Here is a 24,181-nt window from a genome sequence, read left to right on the forward strand (position 1 = left end):
TTAATATATTTTTCAATTTGTATTTGAAGGTCGCATCCACGCACCTAAAAGTTGCATTCGTTTTAGCTAATTTTGCTTGCTTTTAATTTTTTTAAAACTTTATCGACCCCGGTTGAGATTCTGATGGTGTAGACGTTTAATTCAAGCATCATCATCATCATCATCATCATCATCATCATCATCATCATCATCATCATCATCATCGTCATCATCATCATCATCATCATCTACCTACCTACCTACCTACCTACCTACCTACTAGGAGTTCTCGAACAGGTCATCATCAGAAAGTACTCACTGATAGTAACTGGTGGTGTCCCCTGGAGGCTAGGTGACAACGTCACCCCAAATTTTCAGTACTCTTTAGATAACCTTTGCAAATAACTTACGTCATCACAACATCCGTTTACCATTAATAGTCTTTTAATGGGATTTGGGTTGTCTTAGTTCTCTTCGCACTATTGCAGTGGATGTCTGACCAATGCCCCCTCCCCTTCTCGGTCTTTCCATCTTCTTTGACTCTTCACTGACACTGATCATTTTAAAATTCTTTTTCTCCTTTTTCTTCTTGTTATTAATACACATGTACCTTGCTTCTTGTGTTCTGCGTCACGCTATCAGTAATATATAAGTACTGGCGGGTATTTTACGCCCGGACGCTCGGCTTTGCCCGGGCGTAAAATACGCTTAATTATGATATTTTGTTTTGTCCAGATTTCGTATATATCATTATAGAGTCGTTATTTCAAAAGTAAAAACAAAAGTATTTAGGTGGCATAAGCTAGAATCGAAACCGTAGCATTCAAAGCCGGGGATTCACCACCGTACCAACGTGACACGAACATAAACCAATTAAAAATGAAAAATAATCTAAGATGAACATGATGTTTAACGATTTTTTCAATTTTGACTCCTTAAAAACAATGTTATCTGGCTAAAACCCCACAAAAGAACGGCCCGTAAAAAATCCAATCATTTGAAGCCCCTAGCACCTCTCTGCGACTTTTAGTTTCGGAGGAGATTGAGTTTGCAAATATTGAAACAGACAGACCGACAGTCATACATATAGTCATTAATATATATTAGATTATAATAAGTTACAACAGCTATAATTGATATCAATTAAAACTTTCCAATACATTCTTCAAAGATTTCCGTGTAAATATATAATTTGGATCAGTTTTGTCACTTTAGGTTTGCCTCTGTTTTTTCTTTCCTTACATCTTTTGGTAAAACTGACTGACAGTATTTGAAACTTATACTTATTATATCACTGAGATTTATATATGTTTTTAGGATTTTCTTCTTTGCGTTTCTTTTTAATTCTCACTTGTTTGTTTTTGTTGTGCCCTTCTATTATTTATTGAATCTTCATCCGAATTTTCGGAATTTACCATTTTTTTTAGTTTATGACGCGAGATGCAACTGCCCTCATCATCTAATTTTGGTAGTGTTGCAGATCTTCCTAACTTTCTCACGCCATCTCGCTACACCAGGTACACCTTCATAGACGCATTGTGATACTTCTGCTAGTTACTTGATTTAGGTTCTGTGTGGTCTCCCCCTGGACCACATTCCTATTTCGGCACCAATAAATGAACATCGCTGACGGGTTCATCTTTCATTCAAAATTAAAAAGAATGATTCCACTGTAATTTTCTTTCAAACCTATACTTTTTAGAGGAAGCATTGTAATTTTACAGATTTGATCCGCACATAGATTCCTTCAATCAGATCGCTTATATTGATTGGTCGATTACGTGTGGGCGTTTTTTGGCCTTTTCAATTTATATTTTCATATTCATCCAATCTTCGTTCTCAAGGGACGATGTTTAAGTTCACCGTCACGAATGTTTCCTTAATTGAGCTTAAATTTCTGCGACTTTTCACTTTCTGGTTACTAATTACTACACTTTTCAATTATTCATGTCGCCTTTAATTTCTACGTATATATTTTTTGTTCGTTGCTTTGCTATTTCACTTACATGTCCACTTATTTTCATTCGTTTTAGTTCAGAGAGTCATTGTAGCGCTAAAATATATGTCTATTGCTGGGACTATCTTTTGTGTCATTGCGAAAAATTTAGCAGTTTTTTTTTCTCCATAAACTCATATAACTTGTGTGGGAGTGCATGTATAATTTCATTACAGGTTTATTTTTTTCCGGCTGAGCCCAACTGAGACCGCGAATTCCCTAATTTACCAGATTTTGTTGTTTTATTAACCATATCATATCCGGTCTTCTAACTTCAATGTCAGATTTTTAGAGAATTTTCTACTTTCACGATCAAATATTGCTTTCAGTTTTGATTTATTGTATTTTATTTGTAGACATTTTCACAGTTCCAAACAGGTTACCTTTCCAACTCAGTCGTATACATTTTACATTCGTTTTGTGTCATTTTGTTGCAATCAGTTACGGTGTGGTTCACTGTGGATTTCAACAAAGTCTACAATTGCAATCTCATTTGTTTTTACTATTATTGTATTTCATTTCAATCGTGTCATTTTATGCATCTGTCAGTATGGATTCCGTTTCACTTTGCGCGTGTCTTAATCGGTCACCTCTACGCTTACTCGGTCGAAATTTCTTTCATCCCTTTTATAAACAGTTCATGTAAGTGTTTCCCAGTCCTCTTATTGGTTTTCGATTTTATTTTTACTTTCGCTGTGCCCTTTAGTATTTGTTCTGGCTGCGTCATTAGTAGTGTTAATCAGAATCTTTATTTTTATACTACTACTACTACTACTACTACTACTACTACTACTAATAATAATAATAATAATAATAATAATAATAATAATAAGAATAATAATAAGAAGAAGAAGAATACTCAGCTGACTGTAATAATAAAAACAGCTGAAATTTTAAGAAACTCATAGAATGCGGAAACTAAGCCACATAAACAAACAAACACTAACCACACACATAGAAACTGTCACAGATGTAAAACAAACAGACGGAAGGAACGCCACCTGTACCCAACGAATCTGGAGCTGCAAGAAATATTTCCTTTTTGAAAATAAATAAATACAATAAAGTTAAATTAAATAAAAATTAAATTAAAAAGGGTATAAAGTTGGGTTATACTACACAAAATAGATGTAAAAGATAAAAAAGAGTGGAAGGACTGTGGAGGAAAAGTACTAACCAGACCTCGAAAAGTACTCGGACCATAGGGAGGCTTATTGTCGTTCAAATCCCCCCCCCAAAAAAAAAACAAAACAAAACAACAAATATCATAGCCAGCGAGAAATACATAGTAAGGCGCTGGTTTGCTAAGGCACCGTCATTTGTTAATGTTATCGAGAGAGGTGGAAAACGCTGGAAATCTGTGGAGATTTATTGTTACTCCGACTCCAGGGAACATCACTGGTTATTATCAGTGAGTAATCTTTGATTTTTGGCCTGTGTGAAACTCCTAGTGGATACAAATAATAATAATAATAATAGTAATAATAATAATAATAATAATAATAATAATAATAATAATAATAATAATAATAATAATAATAATACGTATGCACATACATAAACCATAAAATACCGAAGAAAAGATGTAAAAATAGAAAAAAGAACATAGGCATGGCATGGATCGACTACAAAAAAGCATACGACAAGATCCCTCAAGCATGAATAATAGAATGCCTGAGAATGTAAAAATGCTAGGCAAGATTATCAATTTGATTGAAAATGCAATAAGAACATGGAGATTTGAACTGAGAGCTGATTGACAATACATAACTGAGATTAAAATACAAAGAGATATATCCCAAGGCAATTCCCTTTCACCACTACTTTCTGTCATAACTATGAGTCCCCTTAACAATATACTAAAGGAAGTGTTAATACAGATGGAAGAATGAATCACCTAATGTACATGGACGACCTGAAAGTGTTTGCAAAAAGGAAGAAGGGACTAGAGCCATTAATAAAACAATCAATGGAATTTGTTATGGAAAAATGCGCACTACTGATCATCAGAACGGGAAACCTGAAGGCAACGGGAAGAAGGGAACTACCCAACCAAACGGAGATGAGTGCGCTAGGTGAACATAACTGCCACAAATATTTGGGCGTTTTCTAAGCAGACACCATCAAAGTAACAGAAGTGAAAGAGAAAATGGGGGGAAAATACCTAAGAACAATAAACTCCTCAAAACCAAATTATATAGCAGAAAGCTGATAAACGTTATAAACACATGGTCAATGTCATTAGTAAGATACTCCGGGCCGTTTATAGATTTGACCAAAAACAAAACAAACCAAAAAAAAAAAAAAAAAAAATGAGGCATTTCGACCAGAAAACCAGAAAACTCATGACTATGCACAACGCACAAAGAATTATGCTGACCGATTTTATGTAAAAAGAGAAGACGGAAGAAGAGGACTGGTTTGTATAGAAGGCTGAAAATACATAACGCCGACACAAAAAAAAAAAAATTATCGCAGCAAGAGACATTAATACGAACAAAACAGAATAAGAAAAGATACGGGAAAAGACAAGAAAAAATGGGAAGAAAACAGCTACACGGACAATTCATAAGGATGTCAAAAAAAAAAAAAAAATACTCGAACATGGTTGCAAAAAAGGAAACCTAAACAAAGAAATAAAATTCCTAATAACAACCGCACAAGATCACACCATTGCGCCAAACCACACCAAGGCAAGGATCGACAAAATACAAACATTAAATGCAAACTCTGTGGACAAAGACACAAAACAATAAACCACATGGTAAGCGAATGCAGCAAACTAGTCAGAAAAGAATACACAAATAGACACGATCAAGTGGGACAGGCAGTACACTGGGAATTAGGCAGATAACTGCATTTTGAAGACCCAGACCAATAGTACAATGATAAACCAGCAAAAGTATTTGAAAACGGAAGTCACGGAACCTTATGGGACATTGATATAGAAACGGATAAACCCATTCAAGCAAGAAGACCAGATGTCATAATCTCATAGATAATAAAATGACTGCAGAAATTCCCCTCTGGGCCAAAGTATCGTAGGTTTTCTTTTTTAATAAATGGGATCTCCCGATCATCGAAGACGCAATGTAAAAGTAAATAAATAAATAAAAATGATGTCGCATTTTGGCCGTATGTGAAACTAGAATATTCCTTCTTGATCGTCTGGCTAGGATTCGAGGGGAGTATCTGTTCTGTCTAAAGATGGTTTAATGCTATTGTGGAGTTTCCGTTCACGCAGGACGTCCATACAATAGAAATATAATAATATGTATAAGAATATTGGCGATAAACCACAATATATATATTCTGACACTACATTAATCATATTACTTAGATAAATACTTTAAGATCAAAGTGTAGTATCTATTCTGATACATACACCGCGCCAGGTAGTGCTGTTCTGGCGACACACTCTCGTGCCGGGAACACCTGACGAGCTTGTTGGGTAGCGTTCTGTCCGCACCCCCACTTTGTCTGGCTTTCTCTGCTCTCCCCCCTCACGGGGGATCCGAGCTGATAATTTACGACCTTCCCGCGAGGGAGGGTCGGAAACACCTTCTCTCTTCCCTCCACTAACTTCCCACTCCCTCTCTCAGTTCTATCTCCCCCCTTGCCGCCTTTTGGCGCCACTTCTTTTTGGCGTCAAAGTCGGCTCCCCACTTTGGACGCTGACTCCACGTCACATTTTTCAGCGATTTTTTTAAAAGAGGGAACCAAAACGGACACCCCCAGCCCGGGCGCCACCAATATGAATATCCTCAGCCAGGGGCCCACCAATATGGATACCCCCAGCCAGGGGGCTACTGCTCCCCAAGAGGACGACTCCCCAACAGGAGAAAAAAACAACCGCTGACGGGGCGTACCGCCCGGGTATGACAGCATTGGACGCTCCCCAGGAGAGAGAAAATTTAACAACAGCTCCCCCCGAGGGCGACTCCCCCCCGAGGGCGACTCCCCCAAAGGGGAGCAAAACCAAAATCGGTCGTAGCATCTCACTCCGACCACAAAAAGGAGGAGGTGCCAGACCAAAAAGACAATAAAGGGGACAGCGCTCCCCAGGAGGGCTTCTCTCCCAAAAGGGGAGCAGATCAAGAAAATGAGGGTGCATACCTCCTGGACCTCACAAACGAGGAAGGGGCAGATGGCCTCAAAGTAAACAAAAAGATCATGCTCCCCAAGAGGCCGACTCCCCAAAACGGGAAGCTGCTTCCGAAAAAGACTCTAACCAAGGAGAATCAGGCCCAAAAGACACTAAAAAGGGAGCCTCCCCTCAAAAATGCGACACTCCCACAAAAGGACAGACCAAGAAATCTGGGGAGGCAGGAAGCGTCGCCAATAAACAGGCAGGGGCGACCTCCATAAAAGACTAAAAACGGTCTGACCTCACCAAAGACCCCATACCAACACCAACACCACCAAGAGGGTCTGCGTGGGGGAAAACCGTAGAAAAACAACTTTTCCCTCAAAAGTATAGAGACCTGTACCTGACAAAGTACAGACAATACATAGAGGGGGCAGACATAAAACCCATACCAGGTGCCTGGGAGGCGATTGAGGGCAGAGTTCTGTCCTTTGCCATTTCTGATATACCGGAAAACCACCTCCTGGGGATAAAGAAGGAAAACATGGCGGGGCTCCTCCACAAACTTAACATCCCGGTACTATACCTGTACCAGAGGAGCTCCGCCGTGTGGGACATCCTCCTACCCACCAAGGACGATGCGGAGAGACTCTCCCCCCAAGAAATAAAGCATGGGAGAGTCAAATTAATATCCGAATACCAGGTTAAGAGAAGGACTCAGGTGCAGGTATTTAATGTGCCAACCCAAATACCTGCGGAAGTGTTAGGATGCCTCTTCAACCAGTATGGTGAGGTGGAACAGGTGACCCCAGTACGGTAAAAAACTGGGACTCACCTGGGCTGCTACACAATAGCAATGAGGCTGAAGAGGGAGGGTGTTCGAGCGATACCACCGCTGCTGACATACACAGACGCCAGAATATAGGTAGTGGTGGAGGGCCGTCGTCCACACTGCTGGTTCTGCCAAAAGCAGAGCCACATGGCTAGGAGCTGCCCCCAAAGGGTAACCCCTAATCAAACAACCCAAAAGGCGGTCACAACCCCTGAGACAGCGCCCGCGCCAAAACAGGCGACAACAACCCCTGCAACTGCAGCACCAACCCCAGCTCCAAGGAAAACCCAAACCACCCAGGAAGCCAATGGAGAAGAATGGAGCACGGTAGTGAGACAAAAACGGAAGCACATAATCCCTTCTGCCACCGTCCCACCACCAGCCCAAAAATCGAGGCAGCAGCCTCTGCAAATGCAGCAACAACAACAGCCACCACAGCCGATGCCACGGAAACAACTGCAACAACAACAACTACCGCAGCAGCAAAAGCAGCAAATGCAGCAGAAGCAGCAGCAGCAACGACACCAGCGAGAGCAGCAACAACAAAAACAGCTGCAGCAACTAGAGGAGCAGACACAACCAACGGTTCCCACACCAATCGAGACGAGGATCAAGCGGAGAAAAGACTGCTCCTCTGAGGATGAATCCGCAAGTGAGAGGGAGAGGTACTCAACCTCACTTGTCCCCGGTTCATTCAAAAGAATAAAAAAGAAAAACAAAAGAAAAGAGGAAGAAAAGGTGGCCCCCACTCCCTGTGAACATACACCACCCCTAACAACAAAATCCACTTCCATCCCCAAACCACACACTGCACCAACACCAGACACCGCACCAACACCAGACACCACACCAACACCAGACACCGCACCAACAACAAACATGGCACCAACACCAACACCAGACACCGCACCAACAACAGACACCGCACCAGCACCAACACCAGGCACCACACAAACACCCGTCCCCACACCAATACAAACTGAGCCACCACCCCAAAAAGAAAAGGAAAAGAATGAACCAAGGGAGGGGAGAGACTCCTCTGCCTCTCGCAGACCAACCAGATTAAAAGTCCTTGCTCCTGAGGAACTATGTTATGTAGACCATCTATCTGTGGCCACAGGCATTTCCCATCGGCAGAGGAAAAACTTAAAACCCCTGCTGGATTACAAACAGATAGAGGGGAAAGATGTAAATATCCCCTCAAATTTCCCGGACGCCCCACTCCTAATAACTTTTGTCAGAACTCCAGAAGCCTGCAAGATCAACTTGTGGACAAGGCTGCAGGCCGCTGAAGGGGCGTTTCCGGGAATCGAACTGGTGAAAAAAAAATGACCCTTCTCTTGATGAACTGTCAAAACAATGCAAGGGAAGGGTCCCAGTGTAGGTCAATCCGTCACTCTACAGGGCCATAAAATTAATTTATCCTTTGGACGTCGGCGGCATTGCAAGAGAAGGTCAGGATATGAAAAACCTGACCACCTTGAGCATGGCACATAACGTCGGCGTCCTCTCCCCAGCTGACTTCGGATCTGAGTGTGACACACCCTAAGGTAGGTACCATGGCTTTGAATTTGGCTAGTTTGAATGCGACGGGCTTGAGATCATCGGGCCGGGCGGCTCACCTCCGGCACGACCTCTTGTCCCTGGAAGTAGATGTGGCTGCGATTCAGGAGACGCATTTTGTTTCCTCTGTGGACCGTCAGGTGATGGCCCGAGATTTTGAGGTTTTCTCAGCATATGGCAGCCCGCGGGGAAAGGGAGTTTCCGTGCTGGTTAAACGTACCCTGTCGGCGACGGTCGACGTTGTCCATAGAGATGCGGTGGGCAGGCTGGTTGTGGCCGATGTTGCCGTAAAAGATTCTGTGTTTCGGGTGATCGCGGTTCATGCGCCCAGCACCGCTCATGAAAGGGTCTCATTCTTCAGTCAGATTGACGCGTTTGTAGATTGTCGGAAGCGGGTAGTGCTAATGGGAAATTGGAACGCCATCTTAGATCCTGAGATAGATAAGGTAGGAGGCGATGCTAGAGAGTCGGAGAGGTACGAGTCCAGCCTGGCTGATCTGATGGCTAGATGCGGTCTGGTCGACAGGTTTCGGGTCGAGCATCCGGGGCGGGAGATGTGGACGTGGCCCAATAGTGTTTCCTCCTATCCAAACACTTACTTGGACAGGATGTTAGTTAGGAGAGGCGAAGTAGACTTCTTATCTTGTCCCACGTTCACTTGGCTAGGCCAGACAGATCATAAACTAGTTATGGCCCGGCTGAAGCTAGGAAATAGGCCTAAGTTAGTGGCTCACTGGAAGTTAAACACTTCCCTTCTGGAGATACAAGACTTCCAAGAGAAGTTAATAGAATTAATTCAAAAAGTACTAGTGGGGGCGGTTACCGGGAGTAATTGATGGGTAGGTCTAAAAGCCAAAATTAGAACCTTCTCCGTCAAGTATGCCCAGCGCCTCGCACTAGATAAGGCCAAGTTGAAGAAGCTAGAGCAGTAACTAGCCTGGGCTATGGGGGAGGGTGATAGGGTTAGTCAGGAACTAGCTAAGCAGGACCTTCTGCGTGAGAATAGCGAGCGTTGTGAAGGTCAAGTAGTCAGAGCTAGGCTTAAAAAGGTAGGCAATGAAGCAGTCAACTCCAACACTGACGCGCGTCGTGAAATTTCTTGGCGTGGCTCGGACAAGTACATTGCAAAGGTAAGACATCCAGATGGACGCACCCTTGAATCGACTCGAATCGAAGAGGAGCCAAATTTGAATACGTATTCCCCGCCTAGGTGTGGAACGCGCAGTTCCGTAAAGTAAAATTTAACAAATAGCCTCTCAGCTAGCTGAATGTGTGTTCCATCCCTCCCTGATTAGGAAGCCTCCAAGATCTCCACCCCCTCCTTCTTGCAATTTTTGTTTTCACCCCCTCCTCTTAATTTCACTCATCTTGGAGAGAAAGAAATACAAACTAACCCCCATTCCTTACCCACAAAATTTTCTTTTCTCCATTCACCCCCATCTAGAGGGCATCCCCACTTAGAGACTGACCCGCAGAAGCGAGGTTCCTTTTACAAACCTAGTGGAACGGGCAGTCTATCAACTTTTTTCCCCGCCCTCGACACAAATGAATTATTGTACCATTTTTATTGTTATCTTTTTTTGTTTTTACACGTCAATAAAAAATGTTTTAAAAATTGGGAGTTAAGTAGGATGTCCCCCAGTATGAAAGGGTGAATGCGGTATTATGGCGAAAGATACTAGCGGGGAGAAACTTTTGATTTTGCTTAGTTCTGGAGTGACAAGGATGACTAACGACACCCACAATCCCCCCTCCGTTTGAGTTGGCCATGTGCCTAAGTTTTTTGTTCATTGTTGATTTTCAATGTATTTTTAACATGAATAAAGGATTTAATATCTCAAAGTGTAGTATCTGTTCCGGCAGATACTGCAAGCAAAGACCATATGGGGGCAATCCCACATATATGACCTTGGTCAATGTAGGGGCAACCATTCATACCAATTGTCACTATCCAGCTTCCCAACTCCCCGAGGAGCTGGTCCCAATTTCCCCTTCACTTCTCACATTAAAAACCGGCCTTGTGCCTAATTTGCTCAGTGGGGAAGCAAATAAATACCAACCCTTCATACCAATTGTCACTATCCAGCTCCCCTACTTCCCGGGGAGCTGGTCCCCATTTCCCCGTTCACTCCTCACATTAAAAATCGGCCTTGTGCCCAATTTGCTCGGTGGGGGAGCAAATAAACACCAACCCCACATATAAGACCTTGGTCAATGTAGGGGCAACCCTTCATACCAATTGTCACTATCCAGCTCCCCGGGGAGTTGGCCCCCATTTCTCCTTCACTCCTCACATTAAAAATCGGCCTTGTGCCTAATTTGCTCGGTGGGGGAGCAAATAAAGATCAAAGTGTAGTATCTATTCTTCAGATGCTGCACTTCCATTTCTTGTTCTCTTTCGGTGAAGGAGCAGTCCTTCACGACTGAGACAATTTTTTATTTTTATACCTTTTCTCCATGTTAAAAAACGACCCTGGTGTCTAACTCTGTCCCGTGGGGAGGCATTGTAAATAGGTACAATAATATTACGGGGTCTCCATTCACGGTGAACGTCCACAGAATGCCCAGCAGCAATATATTACATATGGAAAATGCCGCTGTGGAATTTCCACAGGTCACGCTAGTATTAATAAAAATAATAGCATAATTTCGGTTTCAGACAGATATAACCCAAATCTCCATTAGTAATAAATTAATTATGCCGCTATTCATTATAACAAGTCTATTATATTTTCCTGTTGTTTACCTGCAATCAAGTTGTGACACCTTGTGAACTCGTAAAATTGAGTCAATAACAATGGATGCCGGTTAGAGAAGGAAATTATAAATGATATATGCAGAAGTCACTCTTCCGTTAACGAACGTAGACATTTAGCTGGGCGCACTGATGCGGAACTCATTCACCGATATCCCTATCTCCATTGCACGCATGCGCGCGCGATAACATTATAGTCAATGATAACGTTGGTCTAGATTCTACGGTCTAGACGTTAACAGAATTTCATGATTGTCACAAAGAAAGTAAATCTACACTGTTTTATGACGCTTTAACTGAGATGTGGACAACCCTCTATCACATATAATATTTACAAAGACCTTCCTTCATTTCGATTATTGTTGTTAGAGCGTTCCTGTCACCGATGAGAAGACGCAGGGGAAATGAATTTTATATACTTTCAGGTAATCAGTTAATATATTAACCCCCCCCCCTGAAGACAACACAGTTAGACAATGGAGGGTTTTAACGCGGAGAGAATCCAGTATCCTCCAAAATGAGTACCGTAGATTAGAACTAAATAACAATTGCCTTATTCTAGAAGGATTCGCTTTAAGGCAAAAAGATGAAGTTGAGTATCAAAACAGCGAGTAAGTAGTCGGCTTACATCCCTATTTATTCACAAAACCGTAGACAAATAATAAAGTCATGGTAGATGCTCGGCTATCTACTTTTAACGTTGTCAATAAAAAAATGTGACGTCACATATTAGGTCATATACCTAATATGTGACGTCACAGTTTTTTTTTTGTAAATTAGTCTTCTAAAGGCTGATTAATCATTTGTCAAAGAACACAATCACTGCTCATATATAAACCTTTGGATAACACGTTGTATCTCTATTTGCATATATATATATATATATATATATATATATATATATATATATATATATATAATGCTCCTCATCTTGAGTTGAGCATATTGAGAAGTGATGCACGAATTACCATTAGCTTATAAGCGATGCTCTTTGTGTAAACAAATCGAGCTTAGGTATTTCGGACGATGTCAAAACATCGTTAAACTCACGACTAACTCAGCAGTAGCCAATATCGTAGTGGTTAGGAGCCCTGACTGTCGTACAGACGATCGGGTTTCAATCCTGGCTTGAGGTAGTTGCCTGTCTAGCCGCACTGAGGAGCTGCTAAACAATGCTGTATGTGGATGACTATATATATATATATATATATATACTAGCAAGGCCACCCGACGTTGCTCGGACCGTATAAGAAAAATGTTGAACATACCTGTTATTCTTAGGATAGAGAGATTTTTTATGTCTATGTATCATTTGGCATCTTGAACAAAAGAATATTTTACCTATTCTAGGACGGTATGAGATAATTGTACGTTCCATAGAACAGGAAATTTACAGCACATATATTGAAAAAAATGTCCTTGCCTAGGGCGGGTAATGTACAATACACATTTAAAATAATTTACATAATTTTCTGTTGTGCAAACTTTTCTGTATGTCACAGGTTTTTTTTTTTTTACATCAGAGTGCTATAGTGAAGAAGAACCTTGTTTCTCATTTAAAAGTCATACTACATGAATTTAATACATGATTTTTGGTTTTAATAACATTTATGCACATCACAGGTAGGATTTTCTTTGTTTTTTTCATATGAATACTATACTGCACAAGTACCTTATTTCTTGGATAGAATTCCTTGTAAACATAAATACATTAACAAAGTAAGTAAAAATTTTATGTGATTTTTAGAATATGACATCTATAGACATATACAAACATATACATTACATATAATTCATAATGATAAGTTAATTAGTTTTCGAGGTGATCCAAGACACAAAAAGATATAATCATATACACATAATTAAAATTAATAAGGATCGGTTAATTAGTTTAGGAGTGAATCCAATACATACATATATATAAGCATATACACATCTGTAAAATTCATAATGGTCGGTTAATTAGTTTTGGAGTGAATCCAATAATAGAAATACATAATCATATACACATCCTTAAAATTAATAATGATCTGTTCATTAGTTTAGGAGTGAATCCAATAATACAAATATACAGACATATGTACATAAATAAAATTAATAATGATCGGTTAATTAGTTTAGGAGTGAACCAATGCACAGAAATATATAATCATATACACATCATTAAAATTAATAATGATCGGTTAATTAATTTAGTAGCGAATCAAACACATACAAATATATAGACACATAATTAAAATTCATAATGATCGGTTAAATAGTTTAGGAATGAATTCAATACAAAATTTCATTACGGGATCTATTTACGTGATTATTGAAATGTAACAAATAAGCCGATAAATAATACATCCTATATATTTGGAATATGACATTTTCGTTATATACTGCAAAAACATTTTTCCGTATATTTTTTTATAACAGTGTTCTTTTATAATTATTACGTAAAATTTTAAAATCCAGAATATCAGAATGTAACAAAAAAAAAAAAAAAGAAATGGTGGAGCTCGAACTTGGAACACTGCTGTTAGTCATCGATGATGCTACGCACTGAACTAAACAGACAACTGCTTTCGTACACTTGTAAATTTACTAAATAAATAAATCTCTGTTACAGATCGTGCGCATGCGCAACGACGACGTTGTCGCTATGCTCGTTAAGTCATCATTTCTTTCAAGTTTTAACCCCTTTTTTGAATCCCTTAGCAATTGTTTTAATCAATTAAACACCCCTAATAAAATTCTGCACCCTATATGCAATCTTTTGAGCTACTGCACGCCGTTAAACGACCATCCGTCTAGGAGGAAATACAATTTAAAAACGGAGACAGACACACATACAGACATAGTGAGATTTATATATATATATATATATATATAAATGCAACTTTGTGTATGTATATGAGTTCGTTCCTTAAAGACTCCGAAACGGCTGAACAGAAATTTAGTATATAAGTTTCGGAGTAATCTCAAATAAGTTTTGCCTCAGAATACTCTGAAAATTACCGATAAGCGATAATCAAAACCGTTATTGTAATTTATCTATCATTAGTAAAGCCATTTTTTCATGTCATTGCTTCTTAGAAACAATAGAATAACGGGTCGTGAAAATTCTACTGTGGGTATGTTGATAGCGTGTTTTTTGTTTGTTTTTTTTTTGCATGACGTGGCCCGTAGGTTCAAACCCTGCACGTAAATTTCTTAATATTTTTCATTAACTTTAAATAATTTTATAAGCATTGAAATTTACCTGTTTTTTTAAAAAAATGTTTTTCTTTTTGCATGACGTGGTCTGTAGGTTCAAACCCCGCACGTAAATTGCTTAATGTTTTTTTTCGTTAACTGGAAAAAAGTTTATATAAAATAATTTGATAAAAGAAACAGTAGGTTCTCTTGAGTGCAATGTAGAATAACATATATTTTGGACTAAGTTACTGCATGGTGGCATGTGAAGCTTCCTTCCGGGCGATTACACAGATTTCGATGACAATATAGGAGCTTGAAATCTTCCTGCTAGTATAAATCTTCCTGCTAGTATATATACATATATATATATATATATATATATATATATATATATATATATATATATATATATATATATATGTATATAAAATTGTAATTCAATGAATTTCAAAAAACTCTCATTGAAATGAAATGAAGTGGTTGAGTTTCATATCAAAGAATTTTTATTATTCTAAGCAAGACAAAGAATGTTTTAGAAAATTAATCTCCTTAACCTAAAGGGTTTCGATGTCTACCATCTCATCAGAGGAGAGAAAATGTTAGCAAATAGTTATAAAGGTATGCACCCTATTTGCTAAAGTCAGTGAGACATGGTGCATACCTTTATAACTATTTGCTAGAATAATAAAAATTCTTTGATATGAAACTCAACCACTTCATTTCATTTCAATGAGAGATTTTTGAAATTCATTGAATTACAATTTAATTTATTTGCTCTATCTTGCATATCGAGCAATCCTTGTTTAGATGGGATAACTTATAGAATATTACTGCCAGTAATATTTTGTAAACCTACAATCTCACGTTTACATAACCACTGATTGTTAAATAAAAACTATTCCGAAGTATTTATATATATATATATACATATACATATATATATATATATATATATATATATATATATATATATATATATATATCTATATATATATGTGTGTGTGTGTGTGCGTGCGTATGTGTGTGTATGCATATTTTTAATATTTATTTTTAAAAAGTCTTCTATATTATATTATAGACAATATAGAAGTGAAGAACTGTACTATTTTTTTTTAAATTTTACATACTTATTAAGGCTGTGTATGAGCACACCACGTAAATTAAATAACGGAGAGAGTCACTCTTTCTTTAAATGTTTATAGGGACATGAAAACTTTAAGAGCGTGATTGAATCAAAATAGTAAGAGGACACGAGGCATACATAAATAACTAAGTGAGTTGCTCAGTTAATTACAACTTACGGCTAATTAGAAGAATTATAACATTTTTTTTTAACATAACTCAATGCCAAAACTAAAAAATATAAGGGGTATTCTAACATGTCGTTAAAGTTTCCTTAGTGAAACAAATGTTGATTAAATCAGCTTTAATATAATAAAAGATAACAATTGTCAATTGATAGAACTAACTAAAAATCAGTCAAGCATCTGATCGTCATGCAATTGCCATCATTCAGTAATTAATGTAGCGAACCTATCATTATTTTAGGAAATAGTTTAGAAATATATTTTTTTGGCTAAGTAACGTATCGATCAGTTACGAAAGCGTAAATTATAATTTTATTTGTTCGCACAACATATTTTTATTTTTATAAATGTTATCCCTAGAGATGTTATCAATAAGAAAATATTATTGAATATATCGGTGGAATGATATTAATTTTTTTTTAATATTGAAATATTTCATTTCATGTTTTGGCACGATTCAGTGACTTGTTCATTTATAAGACATTACGAACGCACGGTTCAGCAGCATGTAGTTTATTTTGTTTTTGTCACCTTGGGAATTCTTCTGACATTTAAATTGCAATGAATGAAGTTTGAAACATAGAACATATCTGCGCTTATTGAAACGGTTTCATCTCGAAACAGTGAAGATTATTCGGAGTGTGAAATTAATGTAGACCGCCATTGGGAATTGTAAAAGAAAATCTTTATGGAAAGAAAGGAATGTTTATTCAAGAGAAACGAGTAAAAGAGAGAGGGTGAAGTGCAACACAATTTTTATTTTGCAGTGTGATATGTGCAGTCTTTCTTTCTCAGCTGTTCATGTTAGTGGTATGAGTACTCTGTGTCACCTAAACATGGAATTGGGTTCAAAACCGCTTAATATACGTGATCAGACAATATTGAATGTAGACGAGGTCTTTACCGACAGTAGATATCTGGAGAACAATCAATTTGAACTGTTGTTAAAAGTAATTTTAAGGGTAAAATACAGGGAGAAAAACATACAATGACACATGGACAAAAATCTGCTGTTAATTCTTGCAAAAAACAACAACAAAAAACAAAAACAAAAAAACAAACAAAAAAAAACTAGAAAAGATTTTAAAAATTTCTCATTGCATGCAAGCAGACCATTATGATGTAATAGGTTACATTTTATGAAAACAATAACATTTATAATATTGTAAAATACATTGAATTCGTATTGTTTGAATTGTTCGGATTACTGTTCTCATCTTTATTCTGATTTGCACAACATTTCGGCTGATGTATCCTATGATCTTCTTCGGGTGCATTTTATTGAACTCATGCGTCTTTATGTCGAACCTATACAGAATTTCACATGGAAGCCACAATGATAGCTTGTTGTCGTAGCCATGAGCGGGTGAAAGTTTTAAGTAATTTTTATTTTATGCTTAGCTACTATTGCCTGTGGTGAGGATCGAAACTTCAACCTCCAGAAGAGTGTCAGTGTGAGCAATACATCACGGGAACAATTTTAGTATGAATTTTGAGTTTTGAATCTAATCTTGTTTAGATATGTAGTATTGACATTATATATGCGCGTGTGTGTATGTATATGTGTGTACATATATGTGTGTATTCATGAGTCCGACATAAAGATTCTTCAATTCAAGAAAGTGCAGGAAGTTGAAGGTTGTATCAGTCAACACGTTGTCAAAATAACATTCTAGTAAGTTTAATAATAAGTGAAGCATGCATGGTCCTCCGTGAGTGCACAGTGAACGAGGAATAAAAATGACTAAGTTCAGCATTTGCCCCCCCCCACGTTTAGCCTCAAACGTCCCCAGACGAGTCAAATCCTAGTGAAAATGAAAAAAAAAAACGCAGTGCAGTTTAAGGCTTTATGTAAATTTGAGTTCTGCACCACGCAAAAAAAGAAATGTCTAAGTCCATGATTTTGCCCTCAAAGTCCCCAAGTCCTTAACATATTTAAATTTGAGTTCAGCACCATGATAAAATGGCTAAATAGACATACACAGAAAATTTTGGACAAATATGGTAAAATAGTAAAAAAAAAAATGGAGTGGTTTTATTAGACCTTGATAAGTGGTGACTCCCATTATTAGGGCCTTGATAAGTGGTGACTCCCATGTAAAAAAAAGGAAGAAAGAAAAACTTATCATAAAATATAGACAAGCAAAATTATATAGAAATCAGTTGATTACAACTTTTCAGAAAGTTTTATAAAAACCCAAGGCATCAATTTTTTTTTAATAAGCACAAAAGTGTCAATTTTAGCCATATAATCCGAAAAATGGGGGGGGGGAGTTTTTCCGGAAAATCCGTTCTGTCACTTTTTTACTGATAGCATGCTTAATGTTTGTGCAAAATTTCCAAAAATTCAAATGGCGTAGTTATTGAGAAAAGTGCGGACAGACGAACGGACAAACAGACGAACGGAGAACGGACAAGGGTGAATTTACAGGTCCACCCTCCTTTTGTCGGGGACCAAAAATAATATAAATTATCACTCCCCATCTTAAAATATCGAAACATACATCCATTATTATATATTTCTAGTTCCAGTCAGATAACTGTAACATTATTATCACGTACATAAATGGTCGCTAAAAATGATGATTTTGTTGTTGGTATCGAATGATTCAAATATCAGACAAAAATATTGATTTTTATTTTTCATTTGATAAACTCTGGTTATACTTGTGACTATGATAAACGATTTGGTAACAACTGACATGCTTGCGAAAACACATATACACAAAGAAATACAGACAAACCCAGAGTAAATTAGATATTAAAAATTCATATGCAAAGAACAATCAGTGAATAAGAATTTCATAGCGATTCTCAACATTCAGTAAGTCAATAAAATCACGTTTCTTATTATTTAGCTTGTGATAGTGGACACTTTATTCAACAAACACGTTAAGAAATTAACCCAAACAGCAATATTACTCGCATTTAACCTTAAGCACGTAAAAGATGTTGCCAAGTCTGTTATAAAGATAGCCGGCTCCATCTACTGGGTCAGAAAACTTCTCACGTTTGTCATTTTACTATATTTCTATAAAACTACGTTTCGCCGATACAATGGGGTATTATTGCCACATCGGAACTGGGGAGTCTCTTCTTCATGGATAAATTTTAACAGGAATTTCTACCCTTATAAGTCCATCATTGTCTGCCGAGTTCAAACCCCTATCACAGCGCTGCAGTGTTAAATGCTCGTTTACAAGTAGTTTCACAGAATATGCTCAGAATTTACGGCATTTGTACTCGTTCAACTGAAATACTACTCATCTACCCGACTAGCAGAAAAGGCCACCATTTTTATTCTTAGATTCCGAAAGATATTTTTTATTTTGATCGCCTATTTCTTTAGACAGTTTTATTTTGGAGTCCTCTCCTTAATCACTGTGTCCCTGCTCATACCAACAAGCAAATATTTATATGTAATATAAACAATAATCTAGCTGACTGCATCCATTTGGCTCTCAATAAACCTCGCTCGAGTGGCAATATACTCTAAGTTAAATAAAAGTTAGAATTTAGTAATAGAATTATATAAAATCTATTGCGAAACTATCTTCGGAAAAATCTCTATTTGACTCCAGAAGTTCGGAAAATCTACAACTTTAGATTTGGTGAGAAAAATGTGAACAGAGTACACGACAGACTTGTGTAATGTAAAGAGTAAACTTTGATTAAAATTGAAATATTTGTGGGCATTTAGAAACAACAGTTAAGGCATAGTTTTTTTTTTATTACTGATTGTATCTTTTACAACAATTTACGCGTATTTCGATTTTTTTTCTAGATTTTACTCCAAAATGATAAATATTGTCACGAATATCGATGACAGGGCAGAAAAACTTGTGAAGAAAATATTAAATGGAATAAGTTCATTAAATTTTATTTTAGGGATTTTAGGAGTATGAGTAGTTCGCCCATCGCTGATGCATCCTTTGGATGCTAGCGTGGGTGGCTTGATATCGAATACAAGCTATTCCAACGTAGCACGTCTCCCCCTCAACGGATATTTTGGATACAAAGGAACAAGTTCGGCACGGTGGATCAGTGGTTCCAGAATGTTCAAAAATCAGTCCTTCCCCGGCCCTCTGTGGCTCGAGTGACAAGATCAAAGTGTAGTATCTGTTTCGGCAAATACTGCAAGCAAAGACTATATGTGGGGCAACCCCACATATAAGACCTTGGGCAATGTAGGGGCAACCCTTCATACCAATTGTCACTATCCAGCTCCCCTACTCCTCGGGGAGTTGGTCCCCATTCCCCTTTCACTCTCCACATTAAAAAAACGGCCTTGTGCCTAATTTGCTCAGTGGGGAAGCAAATAAATACCAGCACTGATCTTTGATACAACTCTGGGAGCGGGGTGTAGTCAGTGACTATTAGAAATATTGGTCATATTCCGAGAAAATTATGCTAACACTTAGTCATTGCAATCGCAGCAGCGGCAATTGAAAAACGGCACGTTCTGTTTATTATATTTTACGTTATATATTTTACGTTATTTTCGTTAAATGAAAGTACAGAATAGTTAAAAAAAAAGCTCTCCTTATGTTAAGTATGGCTTTATAAATAATAAAGTAATTATTTTAGCACAGTCTGATAACTGCACAAGGACCTTATTTTAATTGAAATTACCATAAGATGACTATTTTATAGTGTAGATATATGTTTTTACCTTAATTTATAATTGTTTGATAGAATTTTAAACATCGTTTCCGGTTTGGATAACAAAATAACTAAGAAAAACACAAATAAAATTTCTTTTGACACCTCATTTAAAATTAACCAGTGTTTTCGTGGAAAAATACAAAAAGAGAACACACACACACACACACACACACACACACACACACACACACACACACACACACACACACACACACACACACACACACACACAAAATCCAAACAAACCAAACAACACGGCATTTTCGTTCATCATCTTCCGGTGGTGTACGTAATTTTCCAGAAAATGTCGACGATAATGCGGTTCCTATTATGCATAAGTACCTAATATTGATGCGATTACTCACGAAAGACAATCATATAATCATAAAAAAATGTATAATATATATATATTCGACTAACAAATTATAACATAAATCATTATGACATAAATCATGATAAAACAAATCATGATAATATAAATCATGATAACATAAAACATGATAACATAAAACATGATAACATAAATCACGATAACATAAAACATGATAAAATAAATCATGATAACATAAATCATGATAATATAAATCATGATAACATAAAACATGATAAAATAAAACATGATAAAATAAAACATGATAAAATAAATCATGATAACATAAAACATGATAAAATAAATCATGATAATATAAATCATGATAACATAAAACATGATAACATAAAACATGATAATATAAATCATGATAACATAAAACATGATAAAATAAATCATGATAGCATAAAACATGATAAAATAAATCATGATAACATAAAACATGATAAAATAAATCATGATAACATAAAACTTGATAACATAAAACAGTATAACATAAAACATGATAAAATAAATCATGATAGCATAAAACATGATAAAATAAATCATGATAGCATAAAACATGATAAAATAAATCATGATAACATAAAACATGATAAAATAAATCATGATAATATAAATCATGATAACATAAAACATGATAACATAAAACATGATAACATAAATCACGATAACATAAAACATGATAAAATAAATCATGATAACATAAAACTTGATAACATAAAACAGTATAACATAAAACATGATAACATAAATCCTGATAACATAAAACATGATAAAATAAATCCTGATAACATAAAACTTGATAACATAAAACAGTATAACATAAAACATGATAACATAAATCATGATAACATAAAACATGATAAAATAAATCCTGATAACATAAAACTTGATAACATAAATCATGATAATATAAATCATGATAACATAAAACATGATAACATAAAACATGATAAAATAAATCATGATAACATAAAACTTGATAACATAAAACAGTATAACATAAAACATGGTAACATAAATCATGATAACATAAAACATGATAACATAAATCATGATAACATAAATCATGATAACATAAAACATGATAACATTAAACAGTGTAACATAAAACATGATAACATAAATCATGATAACATAAAACAGTATAACATAAAACATGTAACATACATAATGATTACATAAATCATGATAACATAAAACATGATAACATAAGCCATGATAACACAAACCATGATAACATAAAACATGATTACACAAACCATGAGAACATAAAACATGATTACACAAAGCATGATAACATAAAACATGATAACATAAAACATGATAACATAAAACATGATAACACAAAGCATGATAACAAATAACATGCTAACATAAAACATGATTACACAAAGCATGATAACATAAAACATGATAACATAAAACATGATAACACAAAGCATGATAACATAAAACTTTATTACATAAAACATGATAACATAAAACATAATAACATAAAACTAACTGAATGATTATAAATGAGAATCGTTTCCTTTCGTTGTATAATCTACTTAGCAAGAAAACTATTTTTTTATTCGAATTAGATCCTTATTTAAACAGTGACTGTGATTATCACCCTTTATATAACCCACATATGAACTCTTATATGTATTCGCGCACACAAAAATATTCCTTAACACGTCCATGATTATTGTCGTTGGTATGTACTCAACTTGTCAACTGTTCAACTGTTCGACACGTACACGTAAACAAGAAATATAAATAATTTACAGGCCTATTTCAATGACCATATATTTCAATGACCATATATTAAACAGTGAACATGAAACATAATTTCCTGTTTGCTTATTTGAAATAAAAAAAAAGCATATTTATAACAGAGTATTTTCTGCTCTTCCCGAGCTTCGGGTAAAGATGTGAGGAGGGAAGCAAATTTTAGGGTTTTTTTTTTTTTACTCAGATTACTTCTTTTGGAGGAGTTGGTTAAAACAGCACTCAAGTTTAACTTTTAACATCATTGGGAGACAAATAGATAGGGACATTTTCTGAGAGATGATAACCCCCATCATACATGCACACGCATACACACACATATATATTATGATATATGTATGTATGTATGTATGTGTGTGTGTAGGTGTATGAGTATGTGTAAGATACACTTATGCCCTGACTTTATAGTAAAGTTTTTAATACTTTTGTTGAGTTGAATCACATCATAATGCCACTGAAGTTTACTGTGATATGGACCAGATTTACAGGGACAACCTGCGTATATTTGTTCACATTACATTTAAAACTGTTGGCGAAACTAGAAACTATAAGCAAGTTCCAACAGAAAGCGAAAAAAAATCTGTCGGAGGAGAAAATATCTCTGCGTTTAGGGACCTCTCTCACGAAGGAGTGACATTTTGTTACTAGGCTGCTGGGTCGGTGACATTTTCATGGAGAAGATCAGAATTGAAGTCAGTTCATCTGAGCACATTTCGTGGGAATACTTGTAAAGATGCAACACTGCAGGGATGTAATAGAAGCTAGAATTTGATAGACAGTGTTAGAAATTCTTTTTGTACCATGTTCAAGAAGATTATAGCACCAGCCTAAATGTACCAACAATGTTCGATGCACATGAAATAATACAGCAACACAATTGCTTGCCATTAAGATCGAAACAATTCTTTCAATTTAGCTAAGGTTTCAACGCCCAATCTAACCTGCCGTTCCAACCAATCCCCATATTTTCTATAAGGATACTTCCATTATAGTCGTCGCTTTAGCTATTTTTTGTTAATTCCAATATGCGACCTAAATTACTAAAAATGTTTTCTTTTTATGTTTAGGTTAATTATTATCATTATTTAATGCAGAATCCAAGTCACTTTGTTGTAAGCCATTAAAACAAGGAAGAAACGACATGCATGATTTCTGGGTCAATGAAAATAAAGCTAGCGGAATTCCTTGCAAAATTAAACTTCACAATTTGGGAGTCTGTTTCTTTTTATTTAAATCCTTACATTTTTTCTACTTTTTATTTTCCATCACCACCACCACCACCACAACTACTACTACTACTACTACTACTACTACTACTACTACTACTACATATTGAAGCTTATGAGTGTGAAGCCTGTCTTTAGCATGAAATGAATCTGATATGTAATCGTTATAATGCGGTAACTGCATTTGGCATATAAAGGGTTGTATGTGATTCCGTGATATTTTACTTGTTCTACTTCTCTCTTTCTAACACTCTTTACTGTTTCCTCCTACTTTTCGCTCTGGGTGTGTCAGGAATGTCAACAACAGCAAAAAAAAAAAAAAAAAAAAAAAAAAAAAAAAAAGAAAGAAAAAGAACTGCACACTCTATTCTTCTTCCAAAGAACAAGTGCCTTAGAGATGGGCATATCAGGTTTAATCGTTTGGAAACAAATATCCAAA

Source organism: Euprymna scolopes, chromosome 5 (assembly GCF_053919585.1).
Source record: "Euprymna scolopes isolate OS-2025 chromosome 5, ASM5391958v1, whole genome shotgun sequence".
In the NCBI taxonomy this organism is placed as follows: Eukaryota; Metazoa; Mollusca; class Cephalopoda; order Sepiida; family Sepiolidae; genus Euprymna; species Euprymna scolopes.